Source organism: Sus scrofa, chromosome 5 (assembly GCF_054392235.1).
Source record: "Sus scrofa isolate SSC_HxYL_T2T_F1_AM1 chromosome 5, Sscrofa_HxYL_maternal_Yorkshire_Landrace_v2.0, whole genome shotgun sequence".
NCBI lineage: Eukaryota > Metazoa > Chordata > Mammalia > Artiodactyla > Suidae > Sus > Sus scrofa.
Window position 1 is genome coordinate 37,751,830 of NC_139387.1, and position 27,314 is coordinate 37,779,143.

General features: G+C 37.5%; 1 protein-coding gene and 1 pseudogene across 15 annotated transcripts in view; one reads left to right on the forward strand and one right to left on the reverse strand.

The window, feature by feature from the left end:
- Nucleotides 1-27,314, forward strand: part of FRS2 (fibroblast growth factor receptor substrate 2) — a 127,714-nt gene that overhangs the window by 78,751 nt on the left and 21,649 nt on the right. For 4 of the 15 annotated variants that reach the window (XM_085024649.1, NM_001243209.1, XM_021091059.2 and 1 more), the window contains 1 exon segment: nucleotides 19,832-19,935. The exons of 5 other annotated variants lie outside the window; for them this stretch is intronic. The gene's annotated coding sequence lies outside the window, so the exon portion shown is untranslated. 15 annotated transcript variants of the gene reach the window in all.
- LOC110260833 (nuclear transport factor 2 pseudogene) lies at nucleotides 25,103-25,458 on the reverse strand (annotated as a pseudogene).

Genomic DNA, 27,314 nt, shown 5'->3' on the forward strand with positions numbered 1-27,314 from the left:
AGCAAATTATTGTTTTAGGTAGTTAAATTTATTTGCCATTTTCTTGGCTCTTTATCACTTTTTGTATCTGAGACTTTCCATATGAAATCACTTTTTTCTACCTGAAGTGCATCTTTTAGAATTTCCTTTAGTGAAAGTCTTTTGGTGAAATAGACACTTTTTTGTTTATTATGTGAGGATGTCTTTATTTCATCCCCATTCTATTTTGGGGGGTGGGGCATGCCTGCCAGGGATCAAACCTGTGCCACAGCACTGACAATGCTGGATCCTTAACCCACCAAGCCAATGGGAACCCATCCCCTTTCTTGAAAGATAATTTCTTTGTGTAGAATTGGCTTATCTCATCACATGGGAGCCACTAGTCAAGTCTTTTGACTATTGGTGTTACTCTTGAGAATTATAATTGCCCTTTGTAGATACTCTCTTATTTGAGTGTTTTCACGCCTTCCCCCCTGCCTCGCTTTTGGTGTTCTGCAGTTTTATATAATACATTGAGGTGTTCATTTTTTCTACTTTATTTTTATTATTTTATTTTATAATCCTACTCGGGATTCTTTGAGCTTCCTGTATCTGAGGATGTTTTTGAATCGTTATATTAAACTTTTGACCTCTCTCTCAATAATGGTTATTATTTTCTTAATTTTTTTCATTCTACAGCTTTTTTTTTTTAGGGCCACGCCTGCAGCATATGGATGGAAGTTCCCAGGCTAGGGGTCGAGTTGGAACTGCAGCTGCCAGCCTGTGCCACAGCCACAGTAACGTCAGATCTGAGCTGTGTTTCCAACCTACACCACAGCTTACAGCAAAGCCAGATCTTTAACCCACTGAGCAGGGCCAGGGATTGAACCCGTGTCCTTATGGATACTAATCAGGTTCCTAACCTGCTGAGCCACAACAGGAACTCCCTCCTCTTACAACTTTTAAAATAAGTATAATTTTGTCCCCTCTTCCCCCAGGACAGTTTTTCTTCAGTCCTTAAGGACTTAATTCTTCACATGGCCTTTGGTGGAGGTCATGGGGCAGTACCTGTAGGTCTAAATCAGGGTGAGGTGATGGTTTTTCAAGGGTTCATGAGAATGAGTCGACCTTCTTCTTGTCAATAACTCACATACTAATGTAGTTTCAAGTGCAGTGTGAGAACCACATAGGCATTGAAGGCACTCACTTGGGAAATGTCTCTCATGCCTCCTCTGTATTTCCAATGATGAACCTCTTAGTGGCCTTGTCCTTGGGTACATATCTAGTGCAGTACAGTGAATAGGCTGTGTGGAGCAGCAGCCCTTCTTGTTGTAACCACTGTAACATTGTTCCTTTTTTCCTTGGTCATCCTGGAAGTGGGGACTTTATAATTCCAGTTAGACATATATTAGACCTTTAATCTGTTTTCCATGTTTCTCACCCCTTTTCATCTATTTTCCTTCTCAACAAATGCTTTAAGAGCTGGCTTGTAGTTATAAATTTTTGCAGGAGTTTTTTTTTTTCTTTCTTTTCCCAGCACTAAGATCAAACAGGCAAATTTGCTTGCTGTTCCCTACTGCTAGATAAGTTTACTGCTAATTCAGCTATATTTTGCAGGTGTAGCCTTTGGGTTTTCAGCAATGTGCAAGGTTCTTTGATTACATCTCCATATTTGGAGGCTCAGAATATGTAGCCTGTCTCCAGCACTCTAGTTTTCAAAGCAGTGCTGTGAGGTAACCATAAAGTCAAGAGCCATCCTCTATAGCATCTGTATCTTTATGCCAAATTAAGAAATTTTAAAATACTTAAAAAGAAATTACACATCATTTTAGATTCAGGCAGTAAAGCCAGTTTGGGCCTCTAATCTACCATGGTGCCAGAAATGGAAATCCTTTATCAATTTGAAATAAATATACATTTTAGATAAGGTTTACATAAGAAATGTGGCACAGAATTCCCATCAGCAGGCCTTGGTAAAAAAAAAATCCTTGGCAGTAAGTTTTGATAATTTATTCCCTTTTACTTGTTCAAGCTAAAACAAAATGTTTAAGGTGTGTGTGAGAGATATTTATTATATATGTTATTTTAATATATTTAAATATATAATATAAAATATAAAGTAATATTTATGTTTGATTTCCTGACTTAACCAACTACAGCTAACCTCAGGTTTGTTTTGATTTAGAATAAAATGGTTACTGCTAGACTTGCTTAATAACCATGCCAGGGGAAACAGCAATGCCTCCCTTATGTTGGGAGTCCTGCACAGGGTAGCAACAAGGTAAGGGAAAGGGTAATTATACCTAGGTATGCTGAATGCTGGTAAAAGAACAATTTTTCCATTCACCTCTTCTTTAACGCAAATGGCTAGTAAGTTGAAAGTGGTGGTCGGGAGGTGGGGGCAACATTATGGGCCACCTTTGTCTTACAAATTGGTTGTTACTTTAGTAGACTGTCAGACTGTTGGTGAGAGGGCACACCAACCCGGACTGCATTTAATATGAAACATAAAAACTTGGTTCATATTCTTTTTTTTTTTTTTTTTTTTTTTTGTCTTTTGTCTTTTTGTTGTTGTTGTTGCTATTTCTTGGGCCACTCCCGCGGCATATGGAGGTTCCCAGGCTAGGGGTTGAATCGGAGCTGTAGCCACCGGCCTACGCCAGAGCCACAGCAATGTGGGATCCGAGCCGCGTCTGCAACCTACACCACAGCTCACGGCAACACCGGATTGTTAACCCACTGAGCAAGGGCAGGGACCGAACCCGCAACCTCATGGTTCCTAGTCGGATTCGTTAACCACTGCGCCACGACGGGAACTCCGGTTCATATTCTTGATGTTAATATTTTTCTTTTGGGTATAGTGACAACCGTAGTACCTTTGTCTTACAGAGTCCTCTGCTTTCCTTGAGTATTGCCGCTTGCTTTTTCCTTGACTCCACAAGGCTGACTCTTTTAGGCTACTCCAGTCTCCCAAAATAGCCTTATAGCTTTCCTTTTCTGTTGAGAAACACCTCTGAAAAGATTTCTTTTCTCTGAATCTATTAATAATGATTTGATTTCTTCCTTCTTTTCTTTAATAATATGGAGAACTACTCTGGTTTTTCTTTTTCTTTTTCTTTTTTCTTTTTGTCTTTTTAGGACCACACCCACCAGTAGTATATGGAAGTTCCCAGGCTAGAGGTCTAATTGGAGCTGTAGCCACTGGCCTATACCACAGCCAAGGCGACTTGGGATCCTTGACCCATAGCTCATGGCAATGACGGGTCCTTGACCCACTGAGTGAGGCCAGGTATTGAACCCTCGTCCTCATGGATCCTAGTCAGGTTTGTTAACTGCCGAACCACGATGGGATCTCCCTGCTTTTTCTGATATTGGACCAACCTTTGATACCTTGGACTCAGTTTGCTAATTTAAGAATTTTGCACCAATGTTCATGATGGACATAAGCTTATGATTTTCTTTCATTATGCTATGCTATCCTTTTTAGGTTTTAGTGTCAAGGTTATACTCATCTCAGAATGAATCAGAGAGGGTATCTTTTTTAACTCTTCTCCAGAGTACATGGTGTAAAATTATTTTTCTTGCACATTTGACAGAATTCATCTATGAAACCATCTAGGCCTAGAATTTCTTAATGGTAGTTTTTGATTCCTGATTTGTTATTATTATTTTTTAAGATTATCAGTCTATTCATGTTTTCATTTCTTTTTGAATCAGATTGGTAAATTAATCTAGGAATTTAACATCTTTTGGTATGATTTTGTTTGTAATATTTTCTTATCTTTGGACTGTATAATTTTGAGCAGTTTTCAAAGTATGTTCTGTGGACCTGTGTGGGTCCCTGAGACCGGGTAGTCTATTTTCATAATATAGATTTTGTTTTGATTTGTTTTTTTCACTATGTTAACATTTGCAATGATGATGTAAAAGCAGTGGTGGATAAATCTAACACCTTAGCACAAATTACGGCAGTGACACCAAAGTGAACAATTGTATTTTTTATGCCATGCATTCATGGTTTTTTAAAATCCAGTTTCATTTAAGAATGTCTGTGATAAAGCAGAAAAGTACTAATTTCATTATATTTTGACTTTGAGTACAAATCTTTTTAATACTCTGTGTGATGAAAGTGGAAGTATTCAAAAGGCATGTTTGCTTAATACTGAAGCAAGATTATCATCTTCAGGAAAATTACCTGTTCATTTGAGTTGTGAGCTGAACTACTTTCTTCTGTAACACCCCTTTTATTCATTAAAGAACAATATAAAAAAACTTTGGTTATTTGTATTTAGATATTTGACGTTTGTTTTTCTCAAAAACGAACTTAAAGAGCCAAATGCATGGAGGAAAATAGCTGTAGTTGTAGCCAGTGACTGACTTATTTATTTTTTGGCTGCGCCTGCAGCATAAGGAAGTTTGAACCCACCAGTGATTTTTTTTTCTCTTTAAATCAAGCTTTCGGAGTTCCCGTCATGGCTCAGTGGTTAATGAATCCGACTAGGAACCATGAGGTTGTGGGTTCGATCCCTGCCCTTGCTCATTGGTTAAGGATCCCGCATTGCTGTGAGCTGTGGTGTAGGTTGCAGACGCGGCTCGGGTTCCGAGCTGCTGTGGCTTTGGCATAGGCCAGCAGCTACAGCTCCGATTCAACCCCTAGCCTGGGAACCTCCATATGCCACGGGAGCAGCCCAAGAAATGGCAAAAAGACAAATAGGATAGGATAGGATAGGATAGGATAGGATAGGATAGGATAGGATAGGGTAGAGTAGAGTAGAGTAGAGTAGAGTAGAGTAGAGTAGAGTAGAGTAGAAAAATATAAATCAAAATACCAATAATTATTTGAAATGTTTACTAAAATATTCTCTTTTCTATCTACGTATCTGTATGAGGTTAGATTTTCTTCATATGCTTTTATACTTTAACCAAAACAATACAAGTTGCAGAATCAGTCAGAAGAATCCACCCATCTTCTATAAAGCCAGACATTGAAAATATTTGCAAAAATATAAAATAATGTCACTTTTCTCACTAAGTTTTTTGGAAAATGGGATTTTTGCATTTAAAAAAATAAAATATGTTAATGTTTTAGGTTTATTTTTTCGAATGAATTAATATTTAAAAGTTTTTTCAGATTTAAATTCTAATTTGGTAAATACTAATAGATATAGTACAGCTAAACAAAAGCTCTTTAAAAAGTCCTTAAGTAATTTTTGACATTGAAAAAAATACTTCATTGATATTCCCCAAGTTTTGTTTTTTTGTTTTTTTTTTGTTTTTTTTTTACTTTTTAGGGCCATACCCATGGCATATGGAGGTTCCCAGGCTAGGGGTTGAATCAGAACTACAGCTGCTGGCCTACATCACAACCACAGCACCGCCAGGTCTGAGCCACATCTTCGACGTACACCACACCTCATGGCAATACCGGATCCTTAACCCACTGAGCGAGGCCAGGGATCGAACCCGAAACCTCATGGTTCCTAGTTGGATTCGTTTCTGCTGCGCCACAATGGGAGCTCCCCCGGTATTATTAAGAGTCACCAAAAACAAGGAAAATCTTGGAGTTCTTCTGTGGTACAGCCAGGTAGGGATCTGGCGTTGTCACTGCAGTGGCTCAGGTCACTGCTGTGGTGTCGGTTGGATCCCTGGCCTAGGAACTTTTACCTGCTGTGGGTTCAGCCAAAAAGAAAAAAGGAAAAAAAAAAAAAAAAAAGGAAAATCTGAGAAACTGTAAAGCTAAGAGAAGCCTAAGGAGATATGTTAATTAAATATGATGTGATATCCTGGATGGGAACCTGGAACAAAAAAGGGCATTAGTAAAAACTAAGGAAATTTGAATAAGACGTGGACCTTAGTTAATAATACTATGTTTATATTGGTTTATTCCTTGTAACAAAGGTACCATACTAATGTAAAATGGTAATAATCAGTAATACTGGATATGGAATATATGAGAACTCTGTACCTTCTCAGTTTTTCTCTGAAATTGTTCTAAAAAATAAAATTTACTTAAAAAAATACTGGGTTCCTCAAGTATTTTTTTAAAATCCGGAAAGCATGTACTTAACAACTTTGACCAGATTTTTGCTTATATTCCACTCTTAAACACATATTACTCCTGGAGCAACACAAGTTTTAAAAAAATCTAGTAAAAGTAATTTGCTGGAGGATATTGCATAACTGGCTCCTGCAAACAGGTCCACCATTAATTATGCTTCATTTGCTGCCAGCTGAAAGCCTACTCACAAATGTTAAAAAATTGTGTTTATTATGATCTAGGTCCTTTACTATCATAAAAATTTTAAATCTTCAAATCAACCAAAATTGTTGTAAAAAATATATACCTTTGACTGTATAATTTGTTACCTAAAATTTCTTTCTTACTCTTTAATGTAATCTTAACACATTTTTAATAATTTAAAGAGAAATATTGGTTTCAAATGTTAACTTGTTTCTCTCTTTTCAGAACAGTTTTGCCTTAGACACTTTAATGATTATTTGGTTATCTTTTTATTATTAAAGCAAGTGTCATTGAGGCCACATATTAGGAAAACATCATTTCTTGACTCCAGTCCAGATATTTTCTTGGCTGGCAGTGAGGAAGGGTAATATGTTCTGAATATTTTCCCTTACTAGCAGTCATACTTAGTTTTGACAAAATAAACATTATTTTGTAGCATTTTAATTAAAGTGAAAATGTGCATGGTAGCAAACCCAATCTTAAACAATTTCAGCCTCATCAGCAAGAGGAATTTAAAGCCTCATTTTGTAACTTTACTTTTGGCTTATTTGTAGATGAAGGACAAAAAAGATGAGCTCTTTTATTCTTTGAATTTTTAAACAGATTTTTGAGTGAATTAGAATGGCTACACTCACAGCATTTGGAAGTTCCCAGGCCAGGGCATTGAATCCGTGTTGCAGCTGCAGCAACACCAGATCCTCTAACCCTCTGTGCCAAGCTAGGGATCTAAACCATACCTCTGCAGCGATCTGAGCCACTGCAGTCAGATTCTTAACTCACTGTGCCACAGATGGAACTCCAGAACTAATATTGTTAATAGCTAAACCATTATTTCAGTAGCCTGTGATTTTCCAAACTCGTGCTTTCAATTTATGTAACCACATTCCTCTTAGCTGAAATAACTCCCAAATAGCTAAATAGACCAAAGATGTTGGTTTTGGAATTACATAGGGCAGGTAGTTCAAATGATATTCAAAAGACAAAGATAATACTAGTTAATATTAAGCATCTTTAAGGTTAAAAATTAATATATTAGGGAGTGGGTTAGGGTCAGAAACCCAACATAAATAGTAGTCTCAGTCCTAGAGAATTCACCTTCAAATAGGCCAATCCCAAGACTGCAGGGGCTTTAAGAAGGGTCCTAGCTTGGAGGAACTGATGCAACTTCGATAATGACTTTCAGGCAGTTGACTTGCCCAGATGAATTCTAGGCATCACATCTGTAATAACTACAATTCAGAAGACAGTCTTTGTTTATTTTGTGGGGTGTTCCCCCCCCCCCACCCCCACCATGCCGGTGGCATGTGGCAGTTCCCAGACCAGCTTTCAAACCCATGCCGCTGAAGATTCTTGACCTGCTATGCCACAGGAGAACTCCCAGATGACTATCTTTGAGTCTGTGTAGTATGAAAAGGAAGATATTTGATGCCACCTAAGTCCTATGAGTATACTTGACATGATAGTATTGCTTGGAAGAGAAATTTTTTTTTTTGTCTTTTTGTCATTTTTTAGGGCCACACCCTCGGCTTATGGAGGTTCCCAGGCTAGGGGTCTCATTGGAGCTGTTGCTGCCGACCTACGCCAGAGCTATAGCAATGCCTGATCTGAGCCACGCCTGCGACCTACACCACAGCTCACAGCAACGCCGGATCCTTAACCCACTGAGCGAGGCCTGGGATAGAACCCACAACCTCATGGTTCCTAGTCAGATTTGTTTCCACTGCACCAGGACGGGAACTCCATAAGAGAAATTTTTTAACATCGTATGCTAAAATTCGAAGAATTTTTCATGAAATATATAGCTGTCAGTGTTTAGGTAAATCTAACTGTTAATTTTGAGCTCTGTCTTAAAGGATGAAGGTAGCTGAAATGTACAAACTTCCAGTTATAAGCTATATATGTACTAGAGATGTAATATACAACATGATATATATAATTAACATTGTTGAATGTTATATATGAAAGTTGTTAAGGGATAAATTCTAAGAGTTCTCATCACAAGGAGAAAAAATTTTTTTTCTTTTTTTTGTATCCATATGAGATAGATGTTCACTAAATTTATTGTGGTAATTGTTTCATAGTATGAGTTAAATCATGCTGTACACTTCAAACTTATACATGCTGTATGTCAATTATATATCAGTAAAACTGGAGGAAAATTACTGAATCACTTTGTTATACAGCAGAAATTAACAGGACATTGTAAATCAACTATATGTCAATAAAAAATTTTAAAATGATAAACGAGAAGAAATCTATTAAGTAATATATTAACTATCAAAAATGTAAGATTATATGTTTGAAATTTTATGATATGTTTTAACATTACAGAAATTCAGGGCAAAATTTATCAATATGTATGTTGCTAATTTGGAACATTACACAGTAACAGGATATTTATTAATTCAGCTAAAACTCTTCAGATGTTTAATATGCATATGGCACTGTCTAGGCACTAGGGATATAGCAGTGAAGACACCAAAGCCTTTGTCCCTATGAAGTTTACATTTTGTGGTGACTCTAGGGTAGAGAAGTGGTATGTTATGGTATATATGGCATACTCTATATTATTCTTGATTCCCTATCTGGGAATAAGTAATTTGGAGAATGCTGGTAATAAGTCATTTGGGGAATAACATGACTGTGTAGGAGGGAAAGGGGTCACCATTTTATGGTAAGGGTTTACATGTTTTCTGTAGTGCTCAGGTCCTCTAATAAATTTATTTGTGAGCAAGGATCTGAAGCAAGTGAAGGAGCAAGCTGCGTGGTTATTTGATAGAAGAGTGTTCCAGAGAGAACGATTACAAAGGCCCTGAGGTAGGAGCCTGCTTAGTGGATTCAGAAATGGCCAAGAGGCTGGTGTGGCTGGAGCTGAGTGTGGAGGGGGAGAGTTTTAAAGTACATGTGTGGGGGGGGGGGAAGTACCTTTGGTCAGTACTGGAACCAGAAGGTCAGAAAATGATAGCAAAATATTTAGGACCTTGTAGGCCAGGCCATTAAAGAGGCTTTAATTTTTACTTTCAGGGGAATAGGGAGAAGCAGGCGAGATTTTGTTAGGAAAAATTTTGAACAGCTTTGAAATGGGCAAAAAATGGTAAGTGGGTTTCCTGTCTTGCTCATTCATTGGGTCTATCTCCTTGTTTTCCCTGAATTATTTTACAGCTGTAATTTGTAGCAAACTTAAAAAGGCACACGAGTTTTATCTATAGAAGTAAAGATTAATGGTATTCAGTGCAGTGCAGTTGATTATTGCACTGTGAATACCAGTTTTATGTCTGTTTGTAAATGCATTTCAGAATTCCTTTTTCTCTATACATGGGTGGTTTGGAATTTTCCTTTAAACCAGTTATTACATCTTAAGTTTCCCTCATTAATTAATGAATTAAATAATATCTTTAATACAGATTCATTTTACTATGTTTACAAGTCATGATTTTTACCATTTAAAAAAAAGTCTATTAACACTTTTTAATGGAATTACTCTGGTGGCACTGTTGGGAAAAGACTGGAGCAGGGGAAGAGCAGAGTAGAGATCAGTTAGAAGGCCGTTGCGAAAGTTCAGACAAGAAATGGTAGCTTGAACCTGAGAAGTAGTGGCAGAGATGGTAAGCAGTGATTGAACTTGGGATATATTTTGAAGATAGATCCGAAAGGATTGCTGAGTTGGATATGGGATGTGAGAGAGTGAGGTGTTAACGATGACTGCAAGATTTGGGGTTATTAGTAGAATTTATACATAATTCCTTCTTCCTTTTTAACCATAATCAGTACTTTTTATTTCTGCTCTTAGGGAGGAATTTGGTAGGTTTGACTAAGAAATATAAAAGCTAGTGATCATGGTTCTTTTCTTGGTATTTTCTCCAGTGGTTATAGTGTGATATATAATTACTGTATTGAAAACATCAGAGGAATTACCGTCATGGCTCAGCAGCTAGTATCCATGAGGACGTGGGTTCCATCCCTGGCCTCACTCAGTGTGTCAAGGATCTGGCTTTGCTGTAAGCTGTGGTGTAGTTGCAGACAAGTGTCGGATCCTGCGTGACTGTGGCTGTGGCTGATTCGATCCCTAGCCTGGGAACTTCCATATGCCTCAGGTGCAGTCCTAAAAAAAAAAAGATTGAAAAAAAAAAAAAAAAGAAAGAAAACATCAGTAGCAGTGGTATCAGTCAGGATTCTGGCAAGAAATAGAACGCCGACAAGTTTAAGTATACTAGAAAAGAATTTAATGACGGGATTATTTGCAGAGTGCAGACAGGTCCAAGGAAGCCAGAAATCAGTGATCACCAGGCGAACAAGCAAGAGCAGGAAATTGTTACCACCTCTAGATGTAAAAGGAATAGAGGAGAGGAGTGCTTACTTGAAACAGCAAGTGCTGTAGGTGTAGAAAAGAAACTTCAGTAAAAAGTGGAGCCACAGCCAACCTGGTCTTCCAGTGCACCATGCTAGGCCACAGACCTTCCATTGAAGGGTCAAAAGGAAAATATCAAGCATTGCAGGTAACTTAAACTCTGCCATAAAAAAGAAACAAACAGTTCCCGTCGTGGCACAGTGGTTAATGAATCCAACTAGGAACTTTGAGGTTGTGGGTTCGATCCCTGGCCTTGCTCAGTGGGGTAAGGATCCGGCATTGCCATGAGCTGTGGTGTAGGTTGCAGACTCGGCTCGGATCCTGCATTGCTATGGCTCTGGTGTAGGCTGATTAGACAACTACAACTACAGCTCCGATTAGACCCCTAGCCTGAGAACCTCCACATGCTGCGGGAAGCAGTCCTAGAAAAGGCAAAAAGACAAAAACAAACAAACAAGCAAACTGATGTGCCTGTACTTTAAAAAAGAAGCAAAGAAAGAACATAATTTTTTAGTAGCAGGAAAACTCAATTGGGAGTTCCCATGGTGGTGCAGTGGAAATGAATCCAACTAGGAATCATGAGGCTTCGGGTTTGATCCCTGGCCTCTCTCAGTGGGTTAAGTATCTGGCGTTGCCATGAGCTGTGATGTAGGTCACAGACTTAGCTCGGATCCTGCGTTGCTGTGGCTGTAGCTCTTGTTCAACCCCTGGCCTGGGAACCTCTGTATGCCACAGGTGTGGCCCCAAAAAGCAAACAACAACAACAACAACAAAACACCCAGTTGGGTAGATTTTAATGACATTAAACAGAATTATTATGGCTAAATAATTCAATCATAAAATTTGGTGAAGACTTCAAAGTTTTATATCAGATGTTTTACTTTGGATTCACAAGGTTTTATTTTTTTAAACACCTTAATTTTCTCTACGTCTTTTACTTAGATTAATTGAATATGTTTTTTAAAATTTGATAGAATTATTACTTTAAATTTCTAGGTATTTAAAAGCTCTTCTGTCTTTCCCTTTGTTCTTTTTAATGCAGAGTATTTCAGATTTAGTTTAGTTCTTGAAATGTACTTCGATTGAAAGAAATTTAAGTCATCTCATCCAATTTCTTAACCAGCAGTGGAATCTGCTGAACATTGTTAGTGATTGAGAACTCAGCATTTCAAGGGAAATCAGTTCTTTGTTAGATGGATGGAAATTTATTTTATTCTCATAGATGTCTGTGGTTTGGGCTAAGTAAAGTCTGTTATTCCATAAAACAGACTATTTAAGACAGCTGACTTACTCTTCCTTGCTGCCAAATATTATTTCCTCTAACTTACCATGGTTTCTGCAGTCTCAGCATACTGATTATAGACTGTTCTTGATCCTGTCTCACCTTGAATCATTCTCTTCTCTAGAATCCTATGATGCCACACTCTTGATGTGTTTCTTCCTGTTTCTTGGACAGTGGCTGTCCAGTCTCCTTTGCTTCTCTTCCTCTGCGATTTCCTTAAATGTTGGTGTTTCTGAGTTTCAGTAGGACTTACTTTTTCTTCTCACTGGGCAATCTCTTCTTTCCCAAGCCTTGCATCCATAGGCTGATGACTCCTAGATTCTTTTCTCCAGTTCAGATCTTTCTTCCACTTCCATACTTGTATTTCTCTTTGTTGAGCATTTCCACATGGATTTCCGCAGATAAGCTCACAGTATGTTCAAAACTGAGCTTATCTGCTTCTCTAAACCTTGTGCTTTCCTGTATTTTCTAGCTCTGTGAGTGTACTGTTTTCTAACTGGGAATGTAGGTATGTTCCTTCATTCTAGGTTAATCAGCTATCAGGTGTTATTGATGCTGACAAAATTTGAGTATTGCTCTTATCTGTTCTTCTTTCTCCATCTTCATTGTTCACTACTCTCATTCAGACCTCAGATTACTGCAAGAGGCTCTAAACCTGTAACGGTCACAAGAGGTAGGCAGTAGTGTTTTCCCTTTGGGGAAACATAGATTCAGAGGCATTAGGTAAGAATTCAGCTCTCTTTAGTTCTAAAGTTCATGGTATTTTCACTGTATCATACTGTCTTGTTGGCATTATCAGAAATTGATATTACCTTCTACTGGAGGAATTTAGAATGCTTAAAATGAAACATTATTTTAGATTCTAATGTGTTCTAAATATATTTCAGAACAGCAGAGCTGTTGTAGGCTATTTATCAGTTATATAGGAATTATAATCCTGCCTTAGCCACATTGAACCTTCTATTTAGCAGAGTTAGTGGTTTCAGAGAATTCAAATTTGGAATTTGCATGTGGAAAATTAAAAATTTTAAGGCTTTAAAAAGATTATTATTTGGGACGAATATTCTTTGTAGCTCACTGTTGAATTAATTAAGTTCATAGTTTGTTTTTCTGTGTGTAGGGGGTGGTTTGTTTTTAAAAGAGGATTTAAGGTGAATAGCTTTCAGCCAGTACTAGTGAAGAAACATTTTGAAAGTGGGACAAGGTAAAACATCTTCATAGAAATTGTGGCTGTTTGCTATAGAGATTTGTTCTCTCCACATTCATCTTGAAGAAAGAAAGGGGATATTCTCACTATTGCTTTCAAATTATATTTTATCATAAGTTGTGCTCAGAGGGCATAGCCCCGGCGACCTTAGCTATACTTTTGAATATAGCTCTTTAGAATTTCTTTCACTGTGAATGATTGATATCCTGAGTTTAAGATCAAGATAAATCTGAAGGAAAACAAACCATGAAACCTTTAGGGAGAGAGTGTATGTTGTGCTTGTTAAAGTGGTGGGCAGGGAAACTAAAAATTCTGAATTTGGCTCCCAGTAAAATTTCAATTAATTTTTTTCACTTAATTTTCCCATTTGATGTTTGGAGAAAATGGTTCCCAGCAGTCTACGATACAAGATTGTCCTCTAAGCAAATATTTATCATGGTTCCAAAGAACATTGGTTCTTGGACACTGAAATCCTATTACTTGATTGTAGCTATCTTCTAGTATATAGGAAGAAGCAAAGAAAAGATATTTTAAACATTCTTTCATTAGTGTTATTTATAATAAGTTGATAGTCTTCATTGACTATATACTATATTTCATTGATTCTAAGGGACATTTTCCAATTTTATTCCCTGAAATTTAGGTGTATCTTATATTCAGTGGCATGTTGGAGTTTGATTGACAATTTCTGTTTCTTGGTGATACATAAAATATCAGTCTTAAAAAACAGTTGTTTCTTGGTTTTGACAAAAACAGTATATATCTTCATTTGTATTAAAAGTAATAACGGGAGTTCCCGTCGGGGCGCAGTGGTTAACGAATCCGACTAGAAACCATGAGGTTGCAGGTTCGATCCCTGCCCTTGCTCAGTGGGTTAATGATCCGGCGTTGCCATGAGCTGTGGTGTAGGTTGCAGACGTGGCTTGGATCCCGCGTTGCTGTGGCTCTGGCGTAGGCTGGCAGCTACAGCTCCGATTAGACCTCTAGCCTGGGAACCTCCATATGCCGTGGGAGCAGCCCAAGAAATGGCAAAAAGACAAAAAAAAAATAAAATAAAAGTAATAACAATTACAATATTGCAGTCTGTATTCTTGAGAGTCACTTTTTTAGTACTCTCTGCTTTTTTTTAAACATGACCAAGAACTGGAAAGTAAGCAGAAGAGACTTCTGATGCTTAAAATGGCTATTAAGCTCATAAAGTAAAGACCATGTACTTTAACACAAAATATTCCATTGTCCCTGAGTAGAGAGCCTTATTTTGCACCTATTCTTAATAGGCATGGGTGTCTGATTACAGAATCCACGAGGATTCAAAAGAATAAACAAACAAAAAAAATGCACATACATGCTTATAAAGTGACAGCTGTAGTATCTACTGTCAGCTGTAGTATCTACTCTCATTTTAATTCTTACTTATAAACAAAGTAAGAATTAAAATCTATTTTTAAAAAACAACACAAAACCCAGAACTGGCCATGTGGAACTATTTCAGGAGGCAGACAGCCTGACATACATAAATCACCCCAATTACAGTTGTAAGAAGTTCTTTATCAAAGTGCACTCTGTCTGATTTCCACTGGCACTTTCTTTTGGGGACAAGTATATTTTATTTTGATTGGGGAACATTTATTGTTGATTCATTTTGCTCCGCTAATGGCTTAAGGAGGTTGTCAGAACATATTTTTTCCTGAAAGTATCTGAAAAATTTTTGTGATATTCACATCAGACTTCTGAAATAGGATTTGATTCTCTTATTGCAGTGGTCTCAACCCATGTTCCTAAGTGGAATCAGAGTGCCATTTTGGGGTCTTAGACTAAAGACCAGGCATAGGTTATAGGAAGGTGTTAGTGAAGAAAGAAGTAGAAAAATGTGGAGAATACATTGTCGTCCTGAAGTCGTCCTAGAAGCTCTCACTGGTGCATGTCCAACTGCATTAGTTTAGTTGGGAATAAACCCGAGCTATGTATCTCCATAAATCCTTAGTGTTAGGGGCCTTTTAGGATATTCCCCTAAGACATGAATTCTGAGCATAACGTTGTTGGCTGTGAGCACATTTAGCCTAAGAGTAGATGTTAAGTTCTGTGTATTGGCAGGTTTTCAGCACTTACTAATTAGGTTTTGCCTACCTAAATTCTCCTGGCAATTTCCCTTGGGCACTGTGTTCTTCTGCCCTAACCTGTTTTGTATGTTGTCTGCCTTTTGGCTCTTTTAGACATTTATAGCTTCTCTTTTTGAAGAAGCCTTTATTTACTAAAGTATTGATTCGTATGTTCTTTAGTTAACAATTTATTGTTGATTGTAAAAGCAATTCACACTATAGAAAATATGAAGAGAAAAATGCTTTTTACCCTATTACCAAGTGAACCAATGTTAACGTTTTGATGTTTTAATCCAGTCTTTCCCCCCCCCCCCCCCCGTTTATGTGTCTTGTTTAAGGGTGGGAAAGAGAAAAATAAATAAAAGTGTTATTTTTTAAAATGAGAATCTTCTCAAACTTGCTACTGGGCATACAAAGTCATTTTAAAAATAAAGCTTTTTTTATTTTTCAAAACAATTTTAGAATCACAGAAAAGTTGCAAGGATAGTACAGAAAGTCTCATATATCCTTTACTCAGCTTTCCCTAATGTTAATCTTGTATAACTAGAGTACAAGTGTCAAACTAAGGAATTAACATTGGTTTATCTATTAACTAAACTGCAGACTTTAGTTTCCTCAGTTTTTGCACTAATGTCTTTTTCTATTCCAGGTTCCATTCCAGAATACTGTATTACATTTTTTTGGCTTAAATTTTATACTATAAATATTTTTGTCTTTAAATATTCTTTAAGCAGTGCTTATTAATGACCCCAAGCAGTTCATCAAATGGATATGTACTTTGATGTAAATATTTCTGGTTAACCTTTTCTTGTCTTGCATTTTGTGAAGGTTAGGAGTGTTAGAAAACACACATCAAACATTTTTATTGGTGGGATACTTGAGTTAGATGAGTACCCTGTAATAGTAATTTTGAATACATTACTCTAAAAGTAGAAAATAAATTATCAAGTTTATTTTCCTTAGAGAATTTAAGAGCATTTTAGATTGAGGCAAATGCAGAAAGTCATGAGCAGTTTGTTTGAGAGGTTTTTAGAGTTGTGTGGCATTTGGCTTAGCGTATTTTGAGCAAATTCAACGTGTATGTACATTTTTTATATACATAGTCAATATTTAGGCTTTTAATAAGAGTGTAGTAACTAGCACGATATGGAGTTCACGTTATGGCTCAATGGTAATGAACCTGACTAGCATCCATGAGGATGCAGGTTTGATCCCTGGCCTTGCTCAGGGAGTTAAAGGATCTGGTATTGCTGTGAGCTGTGGTGTAGGTTGCAGATGTGGCTCAGATCATGCATTGCTGTGGCTGTGGTGTATGTAGGCTGGCAGCTGCAGCTCTGATTTGACCCCTAGCCTAGGAACTTCCGTATGCTGCAGGTGCAACCCTAAAAAAAAAAAAAAAAAAAAAAAAAAAAAGGCATGATAACCACCTTATAGTATATTCCTCTTATACACTTATGTATTCATTTTTTAAAATTATCTTTTGGGGGTTCCCATCATGGTACATCAGAAGCGAATCCGACTAGGAGCCATGAGGTTGTGGCTTTGATCCCTGGCCTCGCTCAGTGGGCTAAGGATTTGGCATTGCTGTGAGCTGTGGTGTAGGCTGGCAGCTGTAGCTCTGATTAGACCCCTAGCTTGGGAACCTCCATATGCCACAGGTGCGGCCCTAAAAAAGACAAAAAAAAAAATTTATCTTTTTATTTACTTTTCTGTTATTCTTGACTAATATTTATTTAGTTCTAGGTTAGGCATACTATTATAAAAAGTGAAGATGCCTAGAGATTTTCTTGTATTTCTTGTAGTGCTTTGTTGATGTTTGTAGTTGGATTGATATTGAATAATTTGTTTATTTAGCATGAAATTGAAGTTTGAGTGGCTTGCTTTTACTGTTTTGTTGTTTTAAAGAATAAAACCAAATGCTTTTTAAGAGCTGTCATGTAGGAGTTTCCATTTTGTCTCAGCGGAAACAAATCTGACTAGCATCCATGAGGACACAGGTTTGATCTCTGTCCTTGGTCGGTGGATTAAGGATCCGGCATTGCCGTGAGTTATGATGTAGGTCACAGATGAGGCTCGGATCTGACATTGCTTTGGCTGTGGTGTAGGCCAGCGGCTTCAACTCCTATCCTGGGAACATACTGCCAGGGTGGCCCTAAAAAGCTTAAAAGAACTGTCATGTATATCATACTAAGGAAAATATACTTAGATTTTACCTTTTATTGTTGGTTAGTTTAGTAGAACCTCGTAAGTTAAATAGTTATTATGCTAGCTAGCTTCAGTCCCTGCTAGGGGACCACTGTCTGTTAGTAAATTTATAAACTAGAGGTTTATTATGGGGGTTGAACAATCACTGGCTAACATGAAACAGTTATAAGAATTAATGTTTGGAAATAATAACCGAGGAAGTCCCTGATGGCCTACAGGTTAAGGATCTGGCATTGTCACTGCTATGGCTCAGTTCACTGCTGTGGTGGGGATTTGCTCCCTGGCCTGGGAGTTTATGCATGCTGTGGGTGTGGCCAAAAAGGAGATAATAACTGAGTTGAAGAATGTAAATATGGAATTCCAATGTATAATTTTTAAAGAACACTGAATGAACTGTTGTTTTTTTTTGTCTTTTCTAGGGCCACTCCCTTGGCACATGGAGGTTCCCAGGCTAGGGGTTGAATAGGAGCTATAGCTGCCAGCCTGCGCCACAGCCACAGCAACACCAGATCTGAGCCGCATCTGCAACCTACACCACAGCTCACAGCAATGCCGGATCCTTAACCCCTGAGTGAGGCCAGGGATCAAACCCGCAACCTCATGGTTCCTAGTCAGTTTCGTTAACCACTGAGCCATGATGGAAGTCCCAAATGCACTGTTTTTATAAGATCAAATATATGTATTCATTCCAGTTTCCAAAGTTAATGATAGATGCTTTCTGGAGAATACCTGTACTTTTTTTACTGGTACCTCACAATCACATATCTTCTTTCTCTGGTGCAATCTGTGACTTTTTAGTGGAGAGAGCTACATGATCTGTGATTTAGATTGTTTACCCATGATGTTACCGGAGGACAGTATTTGACTTCCTTGAACATATTTTTATATTACAACATATAGAGTACCCAAACTAAGACTTTCTTTGGGAGCTCCCAAGGCTAATGATGTTTTTTTCCTATGACTGAATGTGCTGGGATTGTTGCTGTTGGTACTGATTACATTATTGAATTAACTAAAGTAGAATGACTCATTTGCTGAATTCGCACATCTGTAGGTGTATTTTTATGTCTTAGGGCAGAGATTATGGGCACCCAGATTTAATTGTATAAGAATGTTTCAAGATGGTAGATGATTCCAAGATTGAATTATGACTGGTGTTAATAAGGGTAGAGGTTGTGTTTTGTATCATAAGCCATTTTAGTACCATTTTCTCAGTATTTGCTAAATACACACATACACACACAATCTTGATTAATATAAAGATAGATGATAAATAGAGACATATAGATTCTTGGATTTCTGTTCCTGAAAACCAGAATGCATGCTTGAAAGTGACTTTGTCTAATTCAGTGTGAAATATGAGGTTAAAATGGATGACATTTTCTAGAAATGGAAGGGAGTAATCTGGAGTTCCCTGGTAGCTCAGTAGGTTAAGGATCCAGTGTTGTTGCTGCTATGGCTTGGGTTTGATACCTGGCCCCAGAACATGGGCGCTGCCAGAAAAAAAAAAAAAGAGAAAGAAAGAAAGGGGAGTCTGAGATTCAGTTCATCTTGAATGACATTCCCTGTAGATCTGAAAATTGTTAGGAGAATGTTTATGTTTATGATGTTGTGACTTACAGGTTAGACTTGAGGCGTCATAGTAAAACACCATTAATGTTATTCTTAGGAGCTAGATGTTCTCCTTGTATTCTAGATTTTCTGCTTCTATAGCAAAGTATTTTGGTAGGTCATTAGTGATGTCTGTAAGGTTGTAAAGGAAAACGTGAACTGTCCTTAGCAGTACAAACTGGTCCTTCATAAAATGGGAGGAACCTACCTTCCTGCTTATCCTATTATTTTCCCATGCATACCCTACATTCCACCTTTAAGGAACCACTTGCTTCTGGAGCCTGCCATGTTCTTTTAGGCTTCTGTGCTTTAGTTATATTCTCTTCTTGATCTGGATTGTCCTTGCCCTAGCAAATTCCCATCCACTTTTTAGGACTAGTGATCACCTTCCCTAGGAAGCTCCCTTATCGCTTCTTTCTCCTTCTGCTCTGAGTTAAATGTTCTGATAGCACTGGTGCATGGATCTGTATGTAACTCTGCCATGTTTTCTTTTTCTTGTCTGTCTCCCTTACTGAACAGTGAGCTCCTTGCAGTCAGGGAGTGTGTATGTCATCTTTATTTCTTTAACATTTAAGTCAGTGCCTGGCAAAGAGAGTTGGTGTTCAAAAAAATACCACTGTTGAATGCTTTAATGTGTAGATAGAAAAAGGAATGAAGTCATTTTTAATTTTCTCCATAATATTAATAGCTGTTTACAAATCATTTGTATCTTTTAAGTAACCTTTTGTTAGCTAATTCAAAAACTATGTCTGAAATAAAGAAATGTTACCTATTAATATTTTAGGTTTATCCATTGGAAAATGAATTGATAGCAGTTTAAATATACATAAGCATGTGCTTAATCTTTCTTGATCATCCTGGTTTTACTTGTCTCTTACAGAGAAAACAAAAATGAGAGGAATCTGGTTTAAATTGCAATGCAAGGAATTTAGATTAGACATAAAGAGTTTCCAGAAAATAAAGTACCAGATATCGAAGTGATTTGTAAGTAATGTAATTGATTTTTTTGAGAGTTAAAAAAGGGGGAATGGATGTAGGGTTGTGAATTAATTACAGAGTGGTTCGCCAACATCGACCATGGTCGAATTAAAAAGCTTAAAGGAGGAAAATCTACTTAGGGTTATACAGATACAACCATATTCATGGATGGATGCTTAAAAATACTGGCTACTTTTTTGGTTTATTTTGTACATGTATGTTTTAAATTTTCAGCTAACTAAGGAAACTGTGTGGCATGTATCCTTACTTTTCACAGAATGGCTTTGGTTTAGTGACTAGCAGAATGTACTGAGAATCTCCCTTTTAGCTTTCTTTTGTTGTTGTTGTTTTTAACTTCTCTTCCTTAGAGTAGTATAAATAACAACAACAACAAAAAATCCTTAGCAGTGTTAAGAATAAACAGAAAACTAAGGCATATCAATAAAAAAAGATTTACTCAGTAGTTCAAAAACAATGAACCAGTCCATTGACACAAAAATAAGGCTTTTGAATGGTGTTCTCTTGTCTTAATGTAATTAAATATTGCATTTAGCTGTGCCCAAAGTATAGAGTTATATTGCTATGCTTCTAACTATGGATATTCTGTCCTGGCTGTATTTGAACAGACCTAATGTAGTAAAAATCCAGTTCACCCTCTGTGTTAGTTAGCACCAAATTTATAATCATGCTAGTCAGTAGAGTTCAGTGTTCTCTTTGCTTGTTATTCTGAAAGAATCATGTTAGAATAATTTAGGACAGCTTTACTATATTCATTAATGTAACTCTTGTTATGAGGATGGTGCTTAAATTCTAGGCTTTTGTGCCTACAGTGCAAAAGGCTCTTTTGTGATATAAGAAATAGGATTTTACATGTAGTGGTTATATAATAATGCCTGTCTTTTTAAACACTGTATATTTTTCTAAATTCCTTTATAGCCAGAATTTATTTGGTTTTCACAATAACTCTCTGAAATAGGTATCCTAATCTTATAAATGAGAAATTTTAGGCGTAGAAATTTTGACCGACTACCAAAGACATATAATACTGTTTTATAACGAATTATTATTATTTTAATAGCTAATATTTATTATATGCTTACTATATGCTGAGCACCGTTTTAAGCTTTTTATATGTATTAATTAATAAGAGCTTGGGCTTTGGAGTTAGATCTGAATTTAATTCTGGCTCATCTGTTTATCAGCTCTTAACTTTGGAAAAGCTATCTAACCTCTTCAAGCCTTTGTTTCCTCATTTGCTAGATGGAAATAGTGATAGTACCTACCTCATAGGGTGGTTGCAGGGACTGAGATAATCCAAATGAATCTATGTTTGGTATGCAGTAGGAGCTTTAAAATTTTATTATTTTATTATAAAATTATTTTTTTAAGAAAAGAGTGTTAGTAAACTTTACTTAATGTAATTTTTAGCTTTTTGATAATTTCCAGGTAAAGTCATTTTATTCTTCTTGAGTATAAACTCATAGTTGATGATATACCTGTTTTATAGAAAAAAAATCCATGTTATAAGAAGATTATAGCTTTGTGTACTGGCTATAACTATCTTCCCTCTTTTTACTTCCCAATCACCTTTCAATTCTGAGCCTTCCACTAGTTGGAAGAAACCAAAGAAGGTTAAGAAATCATAGAGAGTATTTACCAAAGAGGGTTAAGAAGTCATGGAGAGTATTTAAAGCATTTATGTCCCAAAGTCACAAAGGCAGGACATCCTTAATTTATTGGGTTGTGTTTTCATTCCAGGAGTGCTGTGGTTTATCAGTTGTTTGGAGCGTATTTTCTTATTAGAAATTTCCTTTTAAATGAGGCACATAAAGTCTTTTAATCCCTGATACAATTGATATGCTGTATATTTGCACTGAAAAAACAGTAAAAAGCAAGCCAAAACATCACAATACTTTGGCACTGATAATAATCAAAGTAATTAAAACAATGAAACTGAATATATATTGATACCCCAAAAAGAGGCCTAGAGAGGATTCTGAAAAGATGGAGTAGGAAACATCAAGAATCTGTCTCCCCACCTAGACATCAAATGCACTGCCAGAATCTGATGTAACTATTTTGGAACTCTGCAGTTATTGAAGATTTACAACTGCCAGGAGAAGGCTCAGATGTAAATTGTAGACATCCCCTACTGCCAGCCATGTACAGCTGGCACCCAGCTTTTGGAGCCAGGGTAGGTTTAAAAAAAAAAAAAACACCCTCTCCTCCAAATATCAGGGATCTGTATGTACTTGGATCATAGACTGCTGCTTCTCTTCACAGAGGTGCAGACAAAGAGGTGGGCAGCTGTTGTTGTTGCATATACCCCATTGTTGCAAACCCCTCCTCCTCCTGCTGAGGCAATTTCCAGTAGATTTAAAGGAGAGGTACCCTTACATGATCCATCAATCTCACCCCTGGGCATATATCTGGACAAAACTCCCAATTTAAAAGATACATGCACCCCTATATTCGTTGTAGCACTATTCACAATAACTAAAAGACATGGAAGCAACCTAAATGTCCATTGACAAATGAATGGATAAAGATGTACATATATACGATGAAATATTACCCAGCCATAAAAACAAATGAAATAATGCCATTTGTAGCAGTGTAGATGGACCTAGAGATTTTTATATTAAGTAAGTCAGGAAAAGATAAATATCATATGATATCACTTACACGTGGAATCTAAAATATGACACAGGAGTTCCTGTCATGGCGCATGGTTAACGAATCCGACTAGGAACCATCAGGTTGTGGGTTCGATCCCTGGCCTTGCTTAGTGGGTTAAGGATCCACCGTTGCCGTGAGCTGTGGTGTAGGTCGCAGATGTGGCTCGGATCCTGCATTGCTGTGGCTCTGGCATAGACTGGCATCTACAGCTCCGATTAGACCTGTAGCCTAGAAACCTCCACATGCGTGCGGGAAGCAGCCCTAGAAAAGGCAAAAAGACTAAAGAAAAAATAAAATAAAATATGACACAAATGAATTTAGCTACAAAACAGAAAAAAGACTCAAACATAGAGGACAGACTTGTGGTTGCCAAGGTGGAGTAGGGGTAGGGGAGGAATAAATTAAAAGTTTGGGTTTAGCAGATACAGTCTATTATATATAAATCAAATAAACAACAATATCCTACTGTTGCTGTACACCAGAAACTGACAGAATATTGTATACCTATACTTCAATTATACTGTTCCCCTTTTTTGCCCCATTCATTTTTCTCCTTTTTCCCCTCTTGGGAGCCTGATGTGAAAGACTAGGACATTCAGAAACAGCTTCATAAGAGTTCCCATTGTGGCTCAGTGGGTTAAGAACCCAACACAGTTTCCATGAGGATACAGGTTCAATCCTGGCCTTGCTCAGTGGGTTAAGGATCTGGTGTCACTGCAACCTGTGGCGTACGTCACAGATGTGGCTTGGATCCAGTGTTGCTATCTATGGCTGTGGCATAGGCTGGCAGCTGCAGTTCTGATTCGACCCCTAGCCTGGGAAATTCCACATCCCCAGGTAAACACAAGCTGAGGGAATTCATTACCACTAGACCTGGCCTACAAGAAATGCACGAGGGAGTTTTGCAAGTTGAAACGAAAGGACGCTAGACAAAATAATGAAATCATGGAGAAATAAAGTTCTCAGTAAAGGTAAATGCAAAGGGAATTATAAAAGTTAGTACTATTGTAACACAGATTTGTGATGGTACTCTTATTGTTGTAACTTCAATTTAGGATTATTTTCTATATAATTTAAGAGATTCATGCATTTAAAATACTTATTAGTTTACATTTTGGGGGCACACTGTATAAAGATGTAGTTTTGTGACATTGGTACTAAAAGGAGTGAGGATGAAGCTGTAATGGAGTAGCGGTTTTTGTATGTTATTGATGTTAAGCTGGTATACATTCAAATAGGACCCTTTGTAATTTTTGAATGTAGTCACGATGGTAAACCACAAAGGAAATAGCCATAGAATATACACAAAAGGAAATGAGAAAAGAAATTTAAACATTTCGCTACCACTTAACACAGTAGTAGGTGGTAATGTGGGAAATGAAGGACAAAGATAAAACATAAAGCAAAATGACAGAAGAAAGCCCTCCCTCCTTAGCAGTATCAAAAGGCAGATTGGCAGATGGATAAAAACATACGATCCAGTTATATGCTGTTTATAAGACACTCATTTGAGAACCAAAGACAAAAACAAATTGAAAGTGAAAAGACGGAAAAAGATTTTTTTTTTTTTTTTTTTTTGGTCTTTTTGCTATTTCTTGGGCCGCTCCTGCGGCATATGGAGGTTCCCAGGCTAGGGGTCGAATCGGAGCTGTAGCCACCGGCCTACGCCAGAGCCACAGCAACACCAGATCCGAGCCACGTCTGCAACCTACACCACAGCTCACAGCAACACCGGATCGTTAACCCACTGAGCAAGGGCAGGGACTGAACCCACAACCTCATGGTTCCTAGTCGGATTCGTTAACCACTGCGCCACGACGGGAAATCCGGAAAAAGATATTATATGCAAAAAATAACCAAAAGAGGGATGGGGTGGCTATACTAATATCAAACAAAAGAGACTATTTAAAAATTTTTATTTATTAAAGTAATAGTTGATTTACAATGTGCCAGTTTCTTCTGTACAGAAAAGTAACTATTGGCAGATGGATAAAAACATACGATCCAGTTTTTTATATTCTTTTCCATCATGGTCTGTCCTAGGAGATTGGATATAGTTCCCTGTGCTATATAGTAGGATTTTGGTTTTTTATTTTTTTATTAGTATTGTTTTTTTAACTTAAGAAAAATTTCGTGATTTTATTGTATCACGAGGCATTGAAACATCTGAATATATCAGTGTCTGGGTAAGGAGGCATCTGCTTTCTCCTTCACTTCTTTGAGTTACTAGAGCAGCTTGTCAGTAGATTTATAAAATAAAAATAAAAATAAAAAAGACAACCTTTCACATTACTTAAGTCTTTCCAAGACATGTACTGGTACAACACAAACTTCTCCTGTCAGATGCAATACCTCGGTAGCAGCAGTGCACTGCACCCACTCCCACCTCGGCCCTGCTCATTTGTGTGTGACATTGGGAGCATTTGGAGGAGTGTAAATAGTATCGGGAGGAGGAGGTAGGAGGAAACAGCATGAGTGCCTGGCTAGGAGGAGGTCAGCTGAAGTCGTGCAGGTCAAGCCTGAGCATGTCATTGATGCAAACCCAAGCATCATTGATGTTCTTTAATAGGAACATCTGGTGGAACCCCATGATGGGGTCTTCATTGGCCTTGAGCTGGCCCACAACCATGCTGATGATGCAGCTATCTGGTGTGGGCTGATGGTCCTGGAATGGAAGGCTAGATAATTTCTCCACAATGGCAGTTTTCCCCTGGAATTTCTGTCCTTACCATGTAAGTCATGATGCAGCAATATAAATTGCACCTAGTTGGTTCTCTCGTTATCAAATAACTGATAGTAATGTTGAATCAAGCTGGATCCAGTCTGCTCCCAAACTGGCTTATCTCCCATTCTGGAGCATCATCCGGCCTTGTTGAAACCCGAGGGGCTGGCATGATGGCGGCAGCTCCAGCAACAACTTAGTGCAGTCTGCCACCAACTGGATCTTGTTTTTTATCCATTCTAAATGGAAGAGTGTGGCATCTATTAACACCAAACTCCCAGTCCATCCCACTCCCCCCTCCCCGCAGCAACCACAAGTTTTATCACCATGTCTGTGAGTCTGTTTCTATTCTGTAGATAGGTTCATTTGTGCCATATTTAGAGTCCACATATAAGTGATATTGTATGGTATTTGTCTTTCTCTCTCTGACCTACTTCACTTGGTATGAGAATCTCTAGTTACATCCATGTTGCTGCAAATGGCATTGTTTTGTTCTTTTTTATGGCCGGGTAGTATTCCATTGTGCATATATACCACATCTTCTTAATCCATTCATCTATACTTTTATTTTTAAAATTTTTATTAAAATATAGTTGATTTTTTAAGTTTTTTTTATTATAGTTGATTTACAATGTTCTGTCAGTTTCTGCTGTACAGCCAAGTGACCCAGTTATACATATATTTACGTTCTTCTCATGTTATCTTCCATCATGTTCCCTCACAAGTGATTGGATATAGTTCCCTGTGCTGTACAGCAATACTTCATTGCTTATCTGCTCCAAATGCAATAGTTGGGACCCCAAACTCCCAGTCCCTCCCTCTCCCCCTTGGTAACTACAAGTCTTTTTTATCCAGGAGTTTGTTTCTGTTCTATAGATAGGGCCACAGCCACGGCATATGGAAATTCTCAGGCTAGGAGTTGAATCAGAGCTGTGCTGCTGGCCTACACCACAGACACAGCAATGCTGGATCCAAGCTGTGGCTGCGACCTACACCATAGCTCACGGCAACACCAGATCCTTAACCCAGTGAGTGAGGCCAGGGATCAAACCTACATCTTCACGAATGCTAGTCAGATTTGTTTCTGCTGAGCTATGATGGGAACTCCAGTGTGGCATATTTTAGATTCCACATATAGGTGATATCATAAAATAGACTTAATTTTTAAAAGATTATAAAAGACAAAAAACATTGTATGTTAAAATGTTCAATAGAGCAATAAAATAGAACATTTTAAAACATTTACTTACCTAGTCACATACCATCAAAATATACCAAAAAATAATTGATGAAATTGAAGTGAGAAAATACACAGTACAGTAATTGTTGGAGAATTCTATACCCTATTCACAATAATGGTTAGAACAACCAGACAGAAGATAAGCAAGTAAATAGAGCACTTAGCACAGTAGACCAACTATCTCCAAAAGATACATATGAAATATTCTTCTCAGCAACAACACAATACACACATTTTTTTCAAGTGCCTATGGAATATTTTCCAAGAGGGACCATATTTTATGCCATAAATTGTCTCAAAAGAGTTTTTAAAAATAGATATCATACAAAGTATCTTCTCTAACCACAAGGGGATTAATTTAGAAATCAACAAAAAAAGGAAAACTGAAAAATTCACAAAATTGTGGAAATTAAACACCACATACTTCTTTTTTGGGGGGTGCTTTTTAGGGCCACATGTGCAACATATGGGAGTTCCCAGGCTAGGGGCGGAATTGCCACTGCAGCTGCAGGCCTACACCACAGCCACAGCAACACCAGATCCTCAACTCACTGAGCAAGGCCAGGGATCTAACTTGCAAGGATACTGGTCAGAATTCCCCAAAACACACTTTGACATAACCAATCAACCAAAGAAGAAACTACAACGGAAATTACAAAATACTTAGAGACAAAAGAGAATGAAAACACAACATGCCACAATTTATAGGACACAGAGAATGTAATGCTAAGGGGAATTTTGTAG